The sequence below is a fragment of the Pantherophis guttatus genome, chromosome 3 (genome assembly GCF_059756535.1).
Source record: "Pantherophis guttatus breed Tessera chromosome 3, ASM5975653v1, whole genome shotgun sequence".
Taxonomy (NCBI): domain Eukaryota; kingdom Metazoa; phylum Chordata; class Lepidosauria; order Squamata; family Colubridae; genus Pantherophis; species Pantherophis guttatus.
Window position 1 is genome coordinate 4053380 of NC_142065.1, and position 20359 is coordinate 4073738.

General features: G+C 39.4%; 1 protein-coding gene across 1 annotated transcript in view; it reads right to left on the bottom strand.

Moving 5' to 3' along the window:
* The window catches only part of FAM110A (family with sequence similarity 110 member A), a 52863-nt gene extending 32839 nt beyond the window's left edge, over positions 1-20024 (bottom strand). The window contains exon 1 of the mRNA XM_087888982.1: positions 19949-20024. The gene's annotated coding sequence lies outside the window, so the exon portion shown is untranslated. The remainder of the gene's footprint in view (positions 1-19948) is intronic.
* Positions 20025-20359: the final 335 nt, after the last annotated feature.

The window sequence follows — 20359 nt, forward strand, 5'->3', positions numbered from 1 at the left end:
TACTGCGAGTTCGAATCTCACCAGGCTCAAAGTTGACTCAGCCTTCCATCCTTCCGAGGTAGGTAAAATGAGGAGCCAGTTTGTGGGGGCAATAAGCTGACTTTGTATAAAAAAGAACACCGCTTGGGGGGGGGGGCGAAAGCCCTACTAAGCAGGTATATACAAAAGTATGAAGGCTATTGCTTAACGCATTGTAAACTGCCCCGAGTCTCTGGAGAAGGGTGGCATATAAATTGAACCAATCAATCAATCAATCAATCAATCAATCAATAAAGCAAAAGGCTGAGGCTGCAGAGGGATAGGAGGGAGGGGTGGAAGTGGGGGTGGAGGACTGTCAGATGCTTTCATGCTCCCTGAGCTTGGGTGTTTTCTTGCAGACGTTTTATGACCCAACTAGGTAACATCATCAGTGCTGGAAGGGACTAGGATGTATCTGTATCTAATCTATATCTATATCTGTATCTATAACATCAGCACTGATGATGTTATCTAATTGAGTCATAAAACCTCTTTAAGAAACAACCAAGCTCAGAAAGCACCAAGGATCCCACCGTCCTCTTCCTCTTCCCCTTCCTCCTTGTCTCTGCAAACCACACTTGCTGCTAGAACTGATGATGTTACCTAGTTCGGTAATAAGACGTCTGTGAAAAAACAACCAAGCTCAGAGAGCACCAAGGACCCCATACTCCTCCTTTTCCTCTTCCTCCTCTCCCCTTCTCCCTCCTAGCTCTGATGATGTTACCTAGTTGGGTCCTGAAATGTCTGCCCAACCAAGCTCAGAGAGCACTAAGGACCCCATAGTATTGGGAAGGGCTTTGCTTTTGCCCCCCCCCCCCAACCATAGGTGAAACCCAGCAGGTTCTGGAGAACCGGTAGCGGAAATTTTGAGTAGTTCGGAGAACCGGCAAATGCCACCTCTGGCTGGCCCCAGAGTGGGGTGGGAATGGACATTTTGCAGTATCCTTCCCCTGCCATGCCCACCAAGCCACGCCCACAGAACCAGTAGTAAAAAGAATTGGATTTCACCACTGCTCCCAACCCTTATCTGCCCCCACCATTTTTGCAAATCCTGGAATAATAATAATAATAATAATAATAATAATAATAATAATAATAATAATAATAATAGTAATAGTAATAGTAATAGTAATAGTAATAATAATAATAATAATAATAATAATAATAATAATAATAATAATGTTATTATTATTATTATTATTATTATTATTATTATTATTATTATTATTATTATTTTGTTTGTTTGTTTGTTTATTTATTAAATGTATATACCGCCCTACTCCCGAAGGACTCAGGACGGTGAACAGCCAAGATAAAATACACATAGTACAAATGTTAAAAATATACTAAATTTAAAATATACTAAATACCATGGCCCGAAAACAAATTTAAAACACCCCAATTTATAAGACAAATTTAAAATTTAAAACGATTTTAAAAAAGAGGTTAGGCCAGGCCAGCCTGCTGGAAAAGGAAAGTATGACGATGTCGCCCCTTCCCACATTTTCCTGCCTCGGCTAACCTAACATTCTTCCTCTCCTTTTCTTTGCTGAGATATTCCTTCCTTTCAGGCGATGCTTTTCACAGCCCCTTCCATTCCTGGAAACCCCCCTCCCCTGGTTCCCTTTTCTTCTGCCGAAATTTAACCAGCCTATATCACCCAGGTGCCTTCTGGGAACACCTGTCAGCCAGGTGAGACACACCTGCATCATTGGCTTTTAATTAACATCCAGGAGAAATTAATTCAAGATCATCCTTCGATGACTTTGGGGGAGTTTCTAATAATGTCTCTCCCTCCGCTCCCCCCCCCACCTGTAATCAGGCTGGCTGTGGATGATGGGAAATGTATTCCGACTCAGTGGGAGAGTTTCAGATTAAACCAAGGTGGTTTAGAGGCTAAGCACCTCTAGGGGAGAAATCTAATTTGCAGCCTGCATTCCAGGCAAGATACAAAAGTCCACCTGTTCAGAATCTCTTGGCTAGCTAGATGGGCGAGCCGATAAATTTAATAAATATCAATTTAAAAAAATAAATATGAAGTTAGTAAATCCATATAAATTTAGGACGTAGAGGTAGGCCTCGGCTTACGACCACAATTGAGCCAAAAATACTTCTGTTGCTAAATGAGACAGTTGTTAAGTGAGTTTTGCTTCATATTACGAGCTTTCTGGCCACAGTCGTTAAGTGAATCAATGCAGTTGTTTAAGGTTGTTAAGTGAATCTTGCTAGAAGGTCGCAAAAGGGGATTGCACTGCGACCGTCATAAATATTTCATTTTCATTTTATTAAATTTGTATACCGCCCTACTCCCGAAGGACTCGGGGCGGTGAACAGCCATAAAATAAAACATATAGATACAAAATTTAAAATAGAGATAAAACAAATTAAATAAATTTGGCTGAACCAAATTTGAGTCAATATGAGTCAGTTGCCCAGCGTCCGAATTCGGATCACGTGATCACGACGAGGCTGCGATGGTCATTAAGTGTGACAAACGGTCGTATCACTTTTCTCAGGGCCGTTGTAACTTTGAACAGGTCCCTAAATGAACAGTTGTCAGACTACCGATATATATAAATTTAATTAATATAAATTTAAAAAGATAAGCATAGATTAAGTAAAAACCCATAAATTTTAAAAATACACATAAATTTAACCCGTCAATATAAATGCAACCAATAAATATAAAGTGAAAATCAATATACATTTAAAAAAATAAACATAAATCTAATCCATAAATATAAATTAAAAAATATTTCCTGATAGTTAGAACAATTAATCTGTGGAACTGCTTGCCACCAGAAGTTGTAGATGCTCCAACACTGGAGGTTTTCAAAACGACACTGAGCAGCCATTTGATTGAAATAATACAGGTAGTCCTCGACGTACGACCACAACTGAGCCCAGAAGTTATGTTGCTAAGCAAGACAGTTGTTAAGTGAATTTTGCCCCATTTTACGACCTCTCTTGCCACTGTTGCAATAGTGAATCTGTTGCTAAATTAGTAACCCGGTTGTTAATTTAATCTGGCTTCCGTGTTGATTTTGCTGATCATAGAAGGTCGCAAAAGGTGACCCCAGGACGCTGTGACCGTCATAAATATGAATCAGGTGCCAAGCGTGTGCATTTTGATCACAGGATCATAGGACTGCTGCGTCGTAAGTGTGAAAAACAGTCATAAGTCACTTTTTTCAGGGCCGTTGGAACTTTGGATAGTCACTAAATGAACGGTTGTAAATCAAGGACTACCTGTATAGGATTTTCTGCTTGAGCAGAGGGTTGGACTAGATGACCTCGAAGATCCCTTACAACTCTTGTTATTCTGTTGTAAATTTAAAAATAAATACAAATGTCATCAATAAATATAAATTTAATCAGATAAAATAATCTGGGGTTTGGAACCTAGCCATGGTCTGAGCCAGTGGTGAAATCCAATTTTTTTTTTACTACTGGTTCTGTGGGCGTGGTTTGGTGGGCGTGGCGTGGTTTGGTGGGCGTGGCTTGGTGGGCATGGCAGGGGAAGGATACTGCAAAATCCCCATTCCCTCCCCACTCCTGGGGGAAGGAGATTGCAAAATCTCCATTCCCACCCTACTCTGGGGCCAGCCAGAGGTGGCATTTGCCGGTTCTCTGAACTGCTCAAAATTTCCGCTACGGGTTCGCCAGAACCTGTCCGAACCTACTGGATTTCACCCCTATTCTGAGCATTCTAAACAGACAAATCCATGATCTCTTTAAAAAGTGTAATAACAGGGATCCTTCCAGCCCGTAAAACAAGGACTTCCCACACTTTTCCTTTCAAACCCCAGCAAAGGGCGATTCCCAACCACAGGAACTCAAAACTGTGTCTTGTCTCCTCGTGGTACAACTGGCCACCTCAAGTCTTCCCAACGAGTCCAACCAGTTGTTGGACTCACTTTCTGGCTCTAGGAAGGACGAGCAGTCAACTAAAAGGGTGTTAATTAACTTGCGCAAGAAGATCTCTGCGGGATATACAATGGCTAGTTTAAGCCGAAGTCATCCCGTTTCGGCCACGAGGACTAGAAACTTGAGATTATAGGGCTGGCTGATGAGTTTCCGTCAAGACAAAGGCTCCCAGGAGCCCGAAAGGCCCTTGGGCAGAGTCGATGCCAGAATTGTGGGAAGGAAGCCAGATTTAATTTGGTGAGGTTTAACGTTGTTCCGAAGTAAGCGACGAGTTGTTTAAAAGTCAAAATTCGAGGCGGTCATTTTTATTCTGAATTTTTCCTGAATTCCCTGAAAAAAAGTTGGGAATTTTGCTCTTTTTAATCGTTCCACATACGCCTTTCTTCCCCTTTTCCGGCTTTTTCCGGTCACCTTTAGTTTCACTGGTGTTTTAGACAAGTAGTCCTCGACTTACGACAGTCCACTGAGCGACCGACCGAAGTTACAGCGGCACTGAAAAAAAGGGACTGATGACCGTTTGTCGCGCTTAAGGACCGTTGCAGCATTCCCCGTGATCCCGTGATCAAAACCCAGATGCTTGGCAACCGACTCATATTTATGACGGTGTCCTGGGGCTCACATGATCCGCTTTGACGACTTTACAGCAAAGGTCAAAATCAAAGGGGAAAGCCAGATCCGCTTAACAACCGTCTGACTGACTTACGAACGGCAGTGATTCATTTAACGACCGTGGCAAATAAGGTCGTAACATGGGGCGAAACTCACTTCACAGATGTCTCTCTCAGCATCAGAAACTTTGGGCTCAATTATGGTCATAAGTCAAGGATTATGCTGTATTATGATCATCAAGACAAATTCCTTGTGTCCAATCACGCTTGGCCAATAAAACATTCTATTCTATTCTATTCTATTCTATTCTATTCTATTCTATTCTATTCTATTCTATTCTGCATTCTATTCCATTTTCTATTCTATTCTATTCTATTCTATTCTATTCTATTCTATTCTATTCTTCTATTCTATTCATTCCAATATTCTATTCTATTCTATTCTATTCTATTCTATTCTATTCTATTCTATTCATTCCAATATTCTATTCTATTCTATTCTATTCTATTCTATTCTATTCTATTCCAATATTCTATTCTATTCTATTCTATTCTATTCTATTCATTCCAATATTCTATTCTATTCTATTCTATTCTATTCTATTCTATTCTATTCTATTCTAATATTCTATTCCAATATTCTATTCTATTCTATTCTATTCTATTCTATTCTATTCTATTCTATTCTATTCTATTCTATTCATTCCAATATTCTATTCTATTCTATTCTATTCTATTCTATTCTATTCTATTCTATTCATTCCAATATTCTATTCTATTCTATTCTATTCTATTCTATTCTATTCTATTCTATTCTATTCATTCCAATATTCTATTCTATTCTATTCTATTCTATTCTATTCTATTCTATTCATTCCAATATTCTATTCTATTCTATTCTATTCTATTCTATTCTATTCTATTCATTCCAATATTCTATTCTATTCTATTCTATTCTATTCATTCCAATATTCTATTCTATTCTATTCATTCCAATATTCTATTCTATTCTATTCTATTCTATTCTATTCATTCCAATATTCTATTCTATTCTATTCTATTCTATTCTATTCATTCCAATATTCTATTCTATTCTATTCTATTCTATTCTATTCTATTCTATTCTATTCTATTCTATTCATTCCAATATTCTATTCTATTCTATTCATTCCAATATTCTATTCTATTCTATTCTATTCTATTCATTCCAATATTCTATTCTATTCTATTCTATTCTATTCTATTCTATTCTATTCTATTCTATTCATTCCAATATTCTATTCTATTCTATTCTATTCTATTCATTCCAATATTCTATTCTATTCTATTCATTCCAATATTCTATTCTATTCTATTCTATTCTATTCTATTCATTCCAATATTCTATTCTATTCTATTCTATTCTATTCTATTCATTCCAATATTCTATTCTATTCTATTCTATTCTATTCTATTCTATTCTATTCTATTCTATTCTATTCTATTCTATTCTATTCTATTCATTCCAATATTCTATTCTATTCTATTCATTCCAATATTCTATTCTATTCTATTCTATTCTATTCATTCCAATATTCTATTCTATTCTATTCTATTCTATTCTATTCTATTCTATTCTATTCTATTCTATTCTATTCTATTCATTCCAATATCCTATCCTATCCTATTTTTATAAAATTCTTATTTGAAAAAAAGATTTGTATTGTTCCTTCAGGGAAACCAAAGAAGGCTGTCATGAATATCCCAATTCTAGGTAGCCCTCTACTTATAACCGTCCATTTAGTGACCATTCAGTGTTACAACGGCGCTGAAAAAAGGGGACTTACGACCGTTTTTCACACTTATGACCGTTGCAGCATCCCCAGGCTCAGGTGATCAAAATTCAGACCCTTGGCACCTGACTCGTATTTATGACTTCTGCAACATCCCGCCGTCATGGGATTCCCCATTCGAGACCGACCTTCCCAGCCGGCGTCCGACAAGCAGAGTCAACGAAGGAAGCCAGATTCATTTAACGACCGTGTGACTCGCTTAACAACGGCAGCGATTCGCTAAACCCCTGAGGGTGGGGGAAAAAGAAGCGGCTGGGAAATTCTGAGAGCGGAAGTTGACGTCTATCTAGGAACGAAATCTTTGGCAAGGAGCCTCCCGTTTTCCCGTACAACGAGGAGAGCTAGAAACGTAACCTTTCCTTTTATCCTTTCTGCTAAAGCCGCGTCTTTTCGGAAGCTCCCGCCTCACCCATAAATAAATGCAGGGTTGCCTTTTTTTAAAATAAAAATAAAAATTAAAACCAACTGATGATTACAGGATTTATTTAGCAGCCTTTTTTTTTCTGGAAGACACGAAGTTGGCAAAAAGGAAAAGAAAAGAACGAGAAAAAAAGGAACGAGGTGAAGGAGGGACCACAAACACAAACACCCCCCCCCCAAAAAAAAGGGGGTGGGGGGGGAAAGGTTCCTGTCTCACTTGCTAGGCTTCTGCAAACGTATCACCAGGGGTCACACCTTGGAGACAGGAGAAGGAAGGAAGGAAGGAAATCAGGAAGTTCTCACCCCAGGCCGAGGCTCGGAAGGAAATACCTGAAAATAACAAACAATTTCTTTCCTTTGAATTCATTCCCCCGCCCTCTCCCAAAGGCTTCAGGTGAGCTGCAAACAGGGTCAACCCCCCCCCCACCCCCAATTAAGTAAAGCAGGATGTCCGGCAAAATCGTTAGGTTAATTATCATTCCCTCGCTTGCAGGTTTCTAACCTGCTCAGCCCTTCCCTCGTACACTCCATTCCGATCGTTCCACACACACACCCCTTCTCCTTTGGATGCTCCGGGAAAAAAATATATATAATAATTTGTGAATCCTCGGTGCAATCTTTGAGCCTGCGTGGTGATGCTTTCGTGACCCAACTAGGGAACATCATCAGTGCTGGGAAATATAGCACTATAGATAGGATTGCAGAGAGTAACATAATACATATAGAATTTCAATCTCGCAAATAAATTCCTGCAACCCCCTGAACTTGAATAGAGGGGACCCCGATTTGATTTCTTAATTTTTAGAGGAGGCAAGTTTGCATTTCGCGTGAATGGAGGCCATTAGATTTATTTATAGGTTAGAACTGGGGGGTGAAGGTGGGGGGAATAGAATCATCTTCTTTTAACGACCCCATAATCTCTTGCGGGATGGAGTCTGGGCCACTGAATGGAGCTGAGCTGTTTACTGGCCGGATGCCGTCCCTGTCGCCAGTACGGAGTTTTGTTCAGCAGATATATTCTCATTTGTGCCCAGAGAGAGGATCGAACTCTCAGCCTCCTGATTGTGAGTAGATGTCGCTTTAAATTTCCAACCCTGAGTAAACTCTGTGAATTATTGAATGCCTTGGTAGGGAAACCTAAGTCCATTTGAATATGCGTATTAATGCATAACCGCTTAACATTCACACCAAGACAGCAATGCATTTAAATGCGCTGGGATTCCTTTTTCGCAACACCCTAGAGTGACAATTAAAGTTGCTGTTATTGTTGTTCTTATCATTCAAAATGGCTTATTAAAATAAGTGGGCGGTGTATAAATTAGCTTTAATTGGACAGAAATCTCTGGCGTCTTTCTTTAGATCAGTGTTTCTCAACCTTGGAAGCTTGAAGATGGGTGGACTTCAACTCCCAGAATTCCCCAGGCGGCCTCGCTATTCAGCCATGATGGTCCTTAAACAGACCCCCACACACACTGTGTCATCCTGTCTGAAACTCGGCTTACGACCACGTTCATTTAATGACCGTTGAAAGTTACGGCACTGAAAAAAGCCACTTGTGACCATTTTTCACACTTATGACCGTGGCAGCATTCCCCCATGCTCAAAATTCAGCAGCTTGTCAACTGACTCATATTTATGACGGTGTCCTGGGAGTCATGTGATCTCCTTTGACGCTCTCCTGGAAAGCAAAGTCAACGGGGAAGCCAGATTCATTTAACAACGGTGTGACTGGCTTAGGAACGGCAGTGGTTTCATTTAACGACCGTGGCAAGAAAGGTCGTAACACGGGGCAAAACTCACTTCACCGATGTCTCACTTAGCATCAGAAACTTTGGGCTCAATTATGGTAGGAAGTCGAGGATTACGCTATATTATGATCATTTTTATAAAATTCTTATTTGAAAAAAAAGATTTGTATTGTTCCTTCAGGGAAACAAGAGAGAGCTGTCATGAATATCCCGATTAGAGGTAGTCCTCAACTTATAACCGTCCACTTAGTGACCGTTTGATGTTACAACGGCACTGAAAAAAGGGACTTATGACCGTTTTTCACACTTACGACCTTTGTAGCATCCCTGAGGTCCTATGATCAAAATTCAGATGGCCATTGACTCGTATTTATTTATTTTATTTATTATTTATTTATCAAATTTCTATACCGCCCTACTCCCGAAGGACTCAGGGCGGTGAACAGCCAAGATAAAATACAGATAATACAAACATTAAAAATCCATTAAAATTATTAATTTTTTTGGCCAAAACAAATTTAAAACACCCAATTTATAAACAAATTAAACAATTTAAAAATTTAAAAGGGAGAGTTAGGCCAGGTGAGCCTGTTGACGGTTAAAAACCTATTTATGACGGTTGGAGTGTCCCGGGATCAGGTGATCCCCTTTTGCGACCTTTCGACAACCAAAGTCAAACGGGAAACCCGATTCACTTAACGACCATTTTACTAATCAGCTGTGATGATTCACTTAACAACGGTGGCAGGAAGGTCGTAAAATGGGACAAAACTCACTGTACAGATTTCTCCCTCAGCAAGATGAATTTGGGCCACAATTGTGGTCATAAATCGGGGACTTACTCCCATCTGCCAGAACATTTCCCTAGTACCGGGATGGCGAACCTATGGCACGGGTGCCACAGGTGGCACACGGAGGCATTTCTGTGGACACGCGAGCGTTGCCCTACCTCAGTCCAGCACGCATGTGCGTGCTGGCCAGCTGATTTTTGGGCCTTTTGGGCCCACTGGAAGTCGGGAAACGAGCTGTTTCAGGGCCTCCAGAGGGCCTCCGGGGTGTGTGTGGGGAAGGCCGTTTTCGCCCTCCCCAGCTCCTAGAAAGGCTCTTGGAGCCTGGGGAGGGCAAAAAATGGGTCTACTGGGCCCACTGTGCCATTGCGTGCCAAAAGAAGAGGGAGAGCGGGGCGGGGGGGGGCTCATGCACGCATGCGTGAGGGGACGGGGCGCATTGAATTATGGGTGTGGGCACATGCATGTGCAATCCCACCCGCCACTACCCCCGCTTTGGGCACGCGACGGCAAAAAGGTGATCCATCATTGCCCTAGTAAAAGAAACACGTTTGATTTGTTAATCTGCTAGCTCCAGAAACTCCTCCGCTGCCTCTATCCTTGTTTGAACAGAATAAAAATGAGATTGAATTCCAGAACGAGAAGTCATAAACTCCTTGGTTTCAAAGCATCGTGGTTAATAAGTGACTCGGGTTTAAAACCTGCTTTTTTTTTTCCCCCCTGACCTTCATTAATCCTGTTTGCTCCAAGCTATTCCTGCTTACTCCCAGGGTGTGAGACCTCTTGAATTATAAGGAGCTGAGCAACCTTGGAAGATATGAACACAAAACAACTCACATCTTAGTTTAACCAAGGGTTTCAACCAATTTTGGGAGATCTGGCATAATGGCAGGATGGAACTTCCTTTGACAGGCGCAGTCTATCCTTGAATCCTCGATGCTAAGAGAAGAGGACCGGATAGGGAGTCCTGGAGTTACCGCCACAGTTAGGCCCAACATTGATGCCGCTAAGAGAAATGTGTGTAAAATGAGTTTTGCGCCATTTTTACAACCTTTCTTGGCACGGTTGTTAAGTGGATCACTGCCGTTGATAAGTTAATAAGTTGGTTGTTAAGTGAATCACTGTCATTGATAAGTTAATAACTTGGTTGTTAAGTGAATCGCTCCCACTGATAAGTTAATAATTTGTTTGTTAAGTGAATCATTGTAGTTGATAAATTAATAACCTGGTTATTAAGTGAATCGCTTCCATTGATAAGTTAATAAATTGGTTGTTAAGTGAATCACTGTCTTTGATAAGTTAATAACTTGGTTGTTAAGTGAATCACTGTCGCTGATAAATTAATAACTTGGTTGTTAAGTGAATCGCTTCCATTGATAAGTTAATAAATTGGTTGTTAAGTGAATTGCTTCCATTAATAAGTTAATAACTTGGTTGTTAAGTGAATCGCTCCCACTGATAAGTTAATAACTTGGTTGTTAAGTGAATTGCTTCCATTGATAAGTTAATAACTTGGTTGTTAAGTGAATCGCTCCCATTGATAAATTAATAACTTGTTTGTTAAGTGGATTGTTCCCACTGATAAGTTAATAACCTGGTTGTTAAGTGAATTGCTCCCACTGATAAGTTAATAACTTGGTTGTTAAGTGAATCACTCCCACTGATAAGTTAATAACCTGGTTGTTAAGTAAATCGCTCCCATTGATAAGTTAATAACTTGGTTGTTAAGTGAATCACTGCCGTTGATCAGTGAATAACCTGGTTGTTAAGCGAATCTGGCTTCCTCATTGACTTTGCTCGTCGGATGGTCGCAAACGGGGATCCCGCGATCCAGGGTCATTGCAACCATCATAAATATGAACCAATTGCCAAGTGTCCGAATTTTGATCCCGTAACCACGAGGATGCTGCAACGGTCATAAGCGTGAAAAACGGTCCCAAGTCACTTTTTTCACTGCTGTTGTAACTTCGAACGGTCACTAAACGAACGGTTGTAAGTCGAGGTCTACCTGTCGACTTTTAAGGCTGCAGCGTCAGAGCCTGGCATGGCTTGGAGAACTGCAGTCTTGTACACTTACTCACACCCACGCCGGTGGATAATCCTAATTATAGGGTGCAAGAAACACGCCACTCTGGCAAGCCAAATGACTACCTAAAGACAATACTTTCTCTCCACCAGCCCAGATGGATTCTCAAACGGGGAGCCAAACACTAAATCAAAAAAGCAAAATAAAATAAAATAAGACAAGATCTCTAGTTCTTTCCCACCACTTTCCAAACTTTTCAAAACTTACAACTCGCTTGTTGAAAAATAGCAAAATCAAAAGAGAGAGAGAGAAAGAAAGAAGGAGGGAGAGAGAAGCAAAAAAATCTCATATTTCTCAAAGCAAGCCTTTCGTGTGAGGTCAAACGGCCGGCCGGCACACCTAATTCAAGAATTCTTCAAACTTTTTTTTTTTTATTGAAAAAGTTTTACAATTACATTTTCTCCCCAATTTCCTCCCCCCCATCCCTCCCTGACCTCCCTAACCCTCCCTAACCCTCCCCTCCTCCCCTGACTTCCTCAGAATATAATCCAAATCAAAATCCCCTTTTTATAAAACTTGAACCCGTACACCCCCTGTATATTTTTCACATCTTCACAAAATTCTATTATTCTATCGCTATATAATACTTTCAGTTAAAAGCTATCTGATATTTCCTAGTTTGATATTTATTCTGCACATAGTCTGTTGCAATATTTTCAGGATCAGACTCAATAAAGATAATAGGAGTTAGAGCTTTAAATATATTTCTTTTTAATTATGATAGGCATTCTATATTCACTGAATATTCAAGGTAGAAGCGACGAGAATGGTGAGGGTGGCTCCTTATATATACAAGGGGTGGAGCTAGGAATGGGAGTGGTAAGTTATGAATACATTAAAGTCCAAAGAATAAGTTAACCTCTGATGTTCCATATATACATTATTTACACATTGGAGAATAAGGCATTTACATCTGACAAATCCCCCTCTAAATGCCGGTTCGTTACATAACACCAATTACATTCTGATTCAGGACAATATAATACATATAATTTAGAAGTTAAATATTTGTGTTGTTTAGAAGGTAAGGGTTTTGTTAATATGTCAGCTAATTGTTCAGAAGTATCGCAATGTATTGCTTTAATGAATCCGTCTTGAGACAGTTGTCTCACATGCTTAAACTTTATATCAATATGCCTGGACCTTTGTCCAATTGCATCAGATCTGGATATTTCAATGGCCGCTTTATTGTCTTCATGCATAATAAATGGTAAGGTGGGTTTCTTCCAAACATCAGTGATCAGATCATTGAACCATACAAGGTTATTTGCAGCCTTGGACAAACAAACATATTCCGCTTCTGTAGTAGAAGTGGCTACTAGTTCTTGTTTACCAGTATACCAGTAAACTGGACAATCATTCAATAGAAAAACATAACCAGAAGTACTCTTTCTGCATGATGTATCACCAGCCCAATCTGCATCAGCATAACAAGTAATTTTTGGTTCTCTGTCATTATTGGGTTCCAACATTAAACAAAAATCTAATGTACCCTTCAGATATCTTAGAATTCTTTTGACAGCTTCCCAATGATACAAGGTTGGTTTACTAACATATCTTGACAATAGATTGAGAGGTAATGCAATATCTGGCCTAGTCCAATTAGATATATAAAGGAGTGAACCTATAACTGATCTGTAAAATGTGTTGTCTTTAAACTCAGGGGAAGATTCATCAGTGTTTCTAAGAAAATCAGTTTGCATAGGGGTGTCACAGGTTTTAGCATTATTTAAGTTACATTTGTTTAGGAGTTCGATGATTTTATCTTTCTGTGTAAGTTTGAATCCCCTTTTAGTTTTGTTAATTTGCACACCAAGGTATTTATTCACTTTACCCAGAGATTTCAGTGAGAAGTGTTCATTTAACTTATTTACAAAGATTTCCCTGCTCTCTTTATGCTTTCCAATGTATAAAATATCGTCCACGTAAATTAATACAAATTCAATATGATCATTACTCTTTTTTACAAAGAAACAGTTATCAGCAGTGGTGGCGTTGAAATCCATGGTCTTAAGTACTTTTACCAAGCAATCGTACCATCTTTTGCCGGATTGCTTTAATCCGTACAGACTCTTATTTAATAACCAAATTTCGTTCTTATTAGTGTATTGACTGTGTGGTGCTCTTACATATATTTCCTTATCTAATTTTGCATGTAAGTATGCGGTCTGTATGTCATATTGGAATACGTCCAGATTGAGTGCAGATGCTACTACAAGGGCTGTTTTGACACTCTCTGTTCTCACTGTGGGTGAATATGTATCAGTATAGTCTTCTGGATATTTTTGTGCATAGCCTTGTGCAACTAGTCTAGCCTTGTATAAGGTATTGCCTCCTTCTAAGTTCTTAATTTTATAAATCCACCTGGTACCTATAATTGTTTTATCCTTAGGTGCGATCGCAGGTGTGAATACATTTAATCCTTGTAAACTTTCCATCTCTTTTTCCATAGCTAGTTCCCATTTTTCTCTTTCTTCATGTGGAAGTTTCAATACTTCTTCATATGTATTAGGTGTTATTTGTTCTCCATTCATATGCATTATGTAATCTTTGTATTTATTTGGTATTTGGTTTCTATTGTTTCTAATAGTTCTTTCAGGCTTGCTATGGTTATCATGCAAATATCTAGCTTCCTTTTTTGTTAATGTGTCTGTCTTTATTTTATGCTGACTATTAGTCCAAGTTTTGGTTTTGTTCTTACTTTTGTTAATATTTTGATTTTCTGTTGTTCCTTCCTCGCAAGATATCGTATCTTTACATTTATTGGGAAATATTTCATTAAGGTGCAATTTTGACCAATTGGCCTGTTCATGGAACACAGCTGTTCTGGATACTATAAATTTGTTATTACTATCAATAAATCTGTACCCTTTGGTTCCAGTTTCGTATCCCATGAATCTTAATCTCCTGGATACGTTTTCTCCCTTTCTCCTCAATTGTTTAGGTATGTGTACGTCTGCAGTGACTCCAAATATGTGCATGTGTGATAATTTGGGTTTTCTATTGTACATCACCTCATATGGTGTCTTATTCACAATACTGGACCAGGTTCTATTTTGAGTGTAATTCGAATAATGTAATGCCTCTGACCAAAATTGTTTGCCTAAACCAGCATCCTCTAATGTGCACCTAATCATGGTTTGTAGTGTGGAATTTTTCCTCTCTGCAACTCCATTTTGAAATGCAGAAAAAGGATTGGATGTGAAATGTAACATTCCTCTATCCTTTAACCATTGGGAGAATTCTTTAGACATGAACTCACATCCCCTATCTGTCATAATTTGCTTTATTCTGATATTATGTTGTGTTTCTATACGTTTGTAGAATTCCTTAAATTTCTGAAATGTTTCATCCTTGTGCTTTAATGTGTAAACAAAACCATATCGGCTGTAGTCATCCACTATTGTTAGGAAGTAACGTTTTCTATAGGTAATTGAGGGACTTAATGGACCAACTAAGTCCATATGTACCAAATCAAAAATATTGTTAGTTGATCTGTTAGATTTTTTTGGTCTGGGACTGGTTTTTAGTTTGGTGGACTTACATACTGAGCATTCCAAATAATTTTCACAATTTTTTATTTTGACACCTTCTGCGTGTTCAGTCATTTTTTGTACTACAGGAAAGCTTGCATGTCCTAACTTCCTGTGTAAGATGTGAGCACACTCATCATGAATTGGTTTACCTATTTTTGGTTTCTTTTCCTTGTATGTATTTTTGTGATCATGAGTTATTCTACACTCATCATTGTCACTGTTACTGACATTTTCATCATCTGCTTCAATACAATCTTCCATATTTGAATCAATGTTATGTAAACATCTTTCTTTAGTTATCAGATAGGGTAGACCTCCTTTTATCATTACAGTACCTACATTTGTTTTGTTCTTTTCTATAGTTGCTTTCCCCTTTGAGAAAACTATATTGATATCAGATTCTCTGCTTAATTTTATGGCACTTAGTATGTTGTGAGGTATTTCTGGGATTAATAATACCCCCTCTATTTTCCCTAGACCAGGCAAGGTCACATTTCCTTTGCCTAGTACTTGAACCTTTTCTTGATTAGCTACCTTTATCACAAACTTATCTTCTATAAATGAAGATAATATACTTTTGTTGTTGGTGGTGTGATTTGTTGCACCAGAATCAATAAGCCAATTGTTATTCTCATCCTGCTGTGTTCTGGTGCTGTCTTGTTTATTTAGCCCATTCAGTGACCCAGATTTCCTCTCTTTTGAATTTTCTCTACCCCCTCTACCTTCTTTGTAATTTGGTGGGCTTCTATATTTGTGTCTATCTGTGGAAGATTGTCTGTAATTATATTTGCTCCTATATTCTGGTCTATGTCTCTCTCTTGAGACTTTGGGGCAGTCTCTTCTACTATGTTCCCTGGATCCACAATTGTAGCATCTAAAGGCCTCATTATGTTTATCTTGAAAGACTACTTTCCTAAAAGGTTTGTGGTCTGTTTGGTTACTGGATCGATTTTTTCTTGAATTGTCTTCTGCTATCAATTTGTTAGATAGACTTTCTATGGATAAATATCCCAAATTAATGGTATCTAAGTGTGACATAAAGCTATCCCATGATGGATCAAGTGAATTGATAATAACACTTTTCATTGTTTGATCTGAAATCACTTCCCCCCTCAATTGTAGCTCAGCTCTTATTTTGTTTAGATTTATCAAATGCTCACTTATAGAAACCCCTGGTTTTACTCTAGAGGAAAAGAAATCCTTAGACATTCTTGTGGTTGTAGCTACGCTATCGCTGTGAAATAGATTAAACATGCATTGAATTATTTCTGATACAGTTAGGTTTGGTTTGATGCTATGATACATTGCAGGAGACACGCTAGATATTATTATGAAAAATGCTCTATGATGTAAACAATCTATTTTTAAAGTCCAAGGTCTTCTTGGAGGGCTAGTTATAAAGAATAGTAAATTTTCTTTCATGAAAATAACCTGAAGCTGTTGATACCACTCTTGTAAATTAATGCCATCAATTCTAAGTTTTGGGAAGTCACTGGGTAAGTTACCTACATTATTCTGTCCATTACTTACAACCTGGGGCAGTCCGTGATCTCTCAAGTGCAGGAAATTACAGAACGGCATTGGGATGCTTGCAATGAGTCTGCGCGGTTCTCTGGCCAGTTCAAGTCCTTCTGGGTCGTCTACGTAGTTTCGCACATGCGCGTTGCTCATTTCTTCTTTGGTGGCGTCGTGGAAGGTTCTCTCCCTTTCAGCTCTCTCGATCCGCTCCTCCTCAGATGAGTCGGTCTCTGGCTCGGTTTTTGGGGTTCTGGTGGTGGTGACGGTTCTTTTCTTCTTTTTGTGTGCGTTGGTATTCGATTTTGTCTGTGGTGTAGGGCGAAATCGGCATGGCTCTCTGGGCTCGGGCGTCGTCGCTTTCGAAGTCAGGATGGGAGCGTGCAGGTCTTGAGTCGCCGGTTTGATTTCTTGCTTCTTCGTAGATGTCTTGGTAATTTTCAGTCTTGGCCCAAAAGCAGCAAAAAGCGTTTTCATTGCTGATTTTACTTGAGATTTTGTTAAATCGTCTTCACTTTCTGATTTTGGATCATCTGAAGAGTTTGAGACTTCTTTCTCACTTTCTTCGTCTGATAGTGTTTTTCGCGCCAGAAATTTTGAACTGAGCGTTTTGATTGGCTCTGCTCCATTCTCTTTTGAAGTTCGTTGAAACCAAGATGGCTGCCATTCAAAATTTCGCGCGGGATCACATCTTTTCTTTTTAACAACTATTTTCTCAGTAGTCATCTCACTTACGATTTTTTGATCTTTGGGTTTTTCTTTAATGACGTTTTTCTCTCTCGCTGCTCCGCTGTTCTTCAGCATCTCCTGGAGGTCCGCGATGAGACTTTCATCATTCTTTTGGCTTTTTAGTATCTTTAATATCTCTGACCTGAGTTCGTTATTTTCTATTTCGATTTCTTTCTGGTCATTATTTTCACTCATTAGTTCTTCTTCTTCAGTGGTGTATTCTTCGGATTCTCTCGAAATCGCATTGGTGGATTCGTTGATCATCTCTTGATCAGTTTCTATTTCTTTGCTGTAGGCCCTGGTGTTGGGCCTATCTTTCTTGGACATTTTTAATTACTTATTGAGTCAATTAACCATCCTCTGCTACCAACTTGTTGCAATATTTTCAGGATCAGACTCAATAAAGATAATAGGAGTTAGAGCTTTAAATATATTTCTTTTTAATTATGATAGGCATTCTATATTCACTGAATATTCAAGGTAGAAGCGACGAGAATGGTGAGGGTGGCTCCTTATATATACAAGGGGTGGAGCTAGGAATGGGAGTGGTAAGTTATGAATACATTAAAGTCCAAAGAATAAGTTAACCTCTGATGTTCCATATATACATTATTTACACATTGGAGAATAAGGCATTTACATCTGACATAGTCTATCCACTTTTTCCACTCCCATTCATAAGTCTCTTGTGAGCGATCTTTTAAATATGCTGAAATCTTCGCCATCTCTGCAAAAATGGCCATCTTCAAAGAATTCTTCAAACTTTTAAGCAATGCCCAATGTCTTCCCCACCCCCACCCCCCCACTTCGGAGGACTCGATTCATGTGCTTCAACTTTCTGTTTCCCAAAAATCACAACTTGCTGGCTTCCTGGCAAAGCTATTTGGCAGATTGTTTGGTTTCCCCATCCAATCTCCCTCAAGCTGAAGATAGTAGTATGTCGTTATTTACATAAGTATGAATGTTAGACAAGAAGAGAGGAGAGGAGAGGAGAAATGAGAAAGAGAGGAGGAGAAGAAGAGAAAGGAAAGAAAAAAGGAAAAAAAAGAAGAGAAGAGAAGAGAAATGAGGAGAGGAGAGGAGAGGAGAGGAAAAGAAGAGAAAAAGAAAGGAAAAAGAAAAAAGAAGAGAAACGAGAAAGAGGAGAGGAGAAGAAGAGAAAAAGAAAGGAAAAAGAAAAAAGAAAAAAGAAGAGAAAAGAGAGAGAAGAAGGAAAGAAAAGGAAAGAAAAAAGAAGAGAGAAAAGAAGAGAAGAGAAATGAGGAGAGGAGAGGAGAGGAGAGGAAAAGAAGAGAAAAAGAAAGGAAAAAGAAAAAAGAAGAGAAATGAGAAAGAGGAGAGGAGAAGAAGAGAAAAAGAAAGGAAAAAGAAAAAAGAAGAGAAATGAGAGAGAAGAAGGAAAGAAAAGGAAAGAAAAAAGAAGAGAGAAAAGAAGAGAAGAGAAATGAGAAATGAGAGAGAAGTGAAGAAGAGAAAAAGAAAGGAAAAAGAAAAAAGAAGAGAAATGAGAGAGGAGAAGGAAAGAAAAGGAAAGAAAAAAGAAGAGAGAAAAAAAGAGAAATGAGAAATGAGAGAGAAGTGAAGAAGAGGAAAAAAAGGAAAAAGAAAAAAGAAGAGAAGAGGAATGAGAGAGGAGAAGAGAAAAGGAAAGAAAAGAGAAAAGAAGAGAAATGAGAGAAGAGGAGAAAAAGAAAGGAAAAAGACAAAGAAGAGAAGAGAGGAGGGGAGGAGAGGAGAGAGGAGAAAAAGGATGAGAGAGTGAGGAGAGGAGAGGAGAAGATAAAAGGAAAGGAAAAAAAGAAAAGTAGAGGAGCAGAGAAAAGAAGAGAAGAAAAGAGAAAAAGAGGAGAGAAAATTAAAAAAAAGGAAGAGGAGAGAGAAAAAGACAAAATAAAAAGAGGAAGGAAGAACGGAAGAGAGAAGGAAGGAAAAGAGAGGAAGAAAAGAGAAGAAGAAAGGGAGAAGAAAAGAGAGAAGAGGAGACAAAAAAAAATAAGAGAGCAGAAAGAGAAAGAGAAAAAGAGAAAAGAAGGGGGGCGGGAAAAGAAAAGGACGCCCCTTATTGTCACAGCATGAAAATCCGGAAGAAAGAAGGGGAAGCTTCTTCCGAACTCTGCTTTTTTTTCTCCAGCCATCCCAGGACCAAACAAAACTTTTGTCAAAAGTTTCTGCAAAACTTTTTGCTTCCGAAATGATTGACAGCTTCTCCCCAGCCTCATCCTCAGCCAGTAACCCCAGCCGTCCACGCTCCCAAAAGTTTCAATCTTGCAAAAATCCTCCAAGATCCTCCTCCTTCCCTCCCCCCTCCCTCCTTCCCCCTCCCTCTCCCCCCCCGCCGCCCCATTTTCCCCCTTGCCAAAGTTCATCCTTGGGGAATTTCCCCCCCTCCCCCATCACACCCACAGGTCCACGACCTCCTAACCAGGAGCAAAAATGAAGCCGGCGAAACAAGAAGCTGGGCTCTCTATCTGTTGAATTTCTGCCTGCCTGTTTGCCTGCTTAGCCAGATTGCTGTCAAAATCCCAGCAATTTTGGGATCCCAGCACAAGTTTTACTCAACCGCACAAGTTTTACTCAAGAAAAAGTAGAGTCGTCCCGTGGGAAAGTCGCCTGCACTTTCGGGGTCCCTCTCTTTAGAGGTTTGAGGTCCAGCAGAAATGTGTAGGGGAGGGGTTGAGCCCCAAAATGGGGGGGGTGAGGGTAGGCAGGTTGAACCCCAAATCAAAGGCATTTCTTTTTACCTGGTTTGCAAAGAATCGGAGATCGCGGCGCAGGAACCAGCCAGCTGCGGCTTCCTTCTTTCCCAGCAATAACCGTTTTGCTCCTGTGCAGGCAGGCGGGTATTAAATTTACCAGCTGACCTGAGGCTCAGGTAACCAGGTTGCACAACTTCCTGTTTACCTGGGCAATTCTCTTTCCTGTGCATTTAAAAAAAATTTTTTTTTTTTTTTTTTTGCACACCAGACAAGTCTCAGTGCAAAGTTAGATCTCGGAGCTGCCGGCATCCCAGATTTCCATGGAAAGAGGGTGCCCTGTTTGGATTCAGCAAAATACACACACACATGCACACGCGCACACACACACACACACACACACACACACACACACACACACAATTATGGGTCGTTGGTGTTCTCTGAGCTAGATTCGGG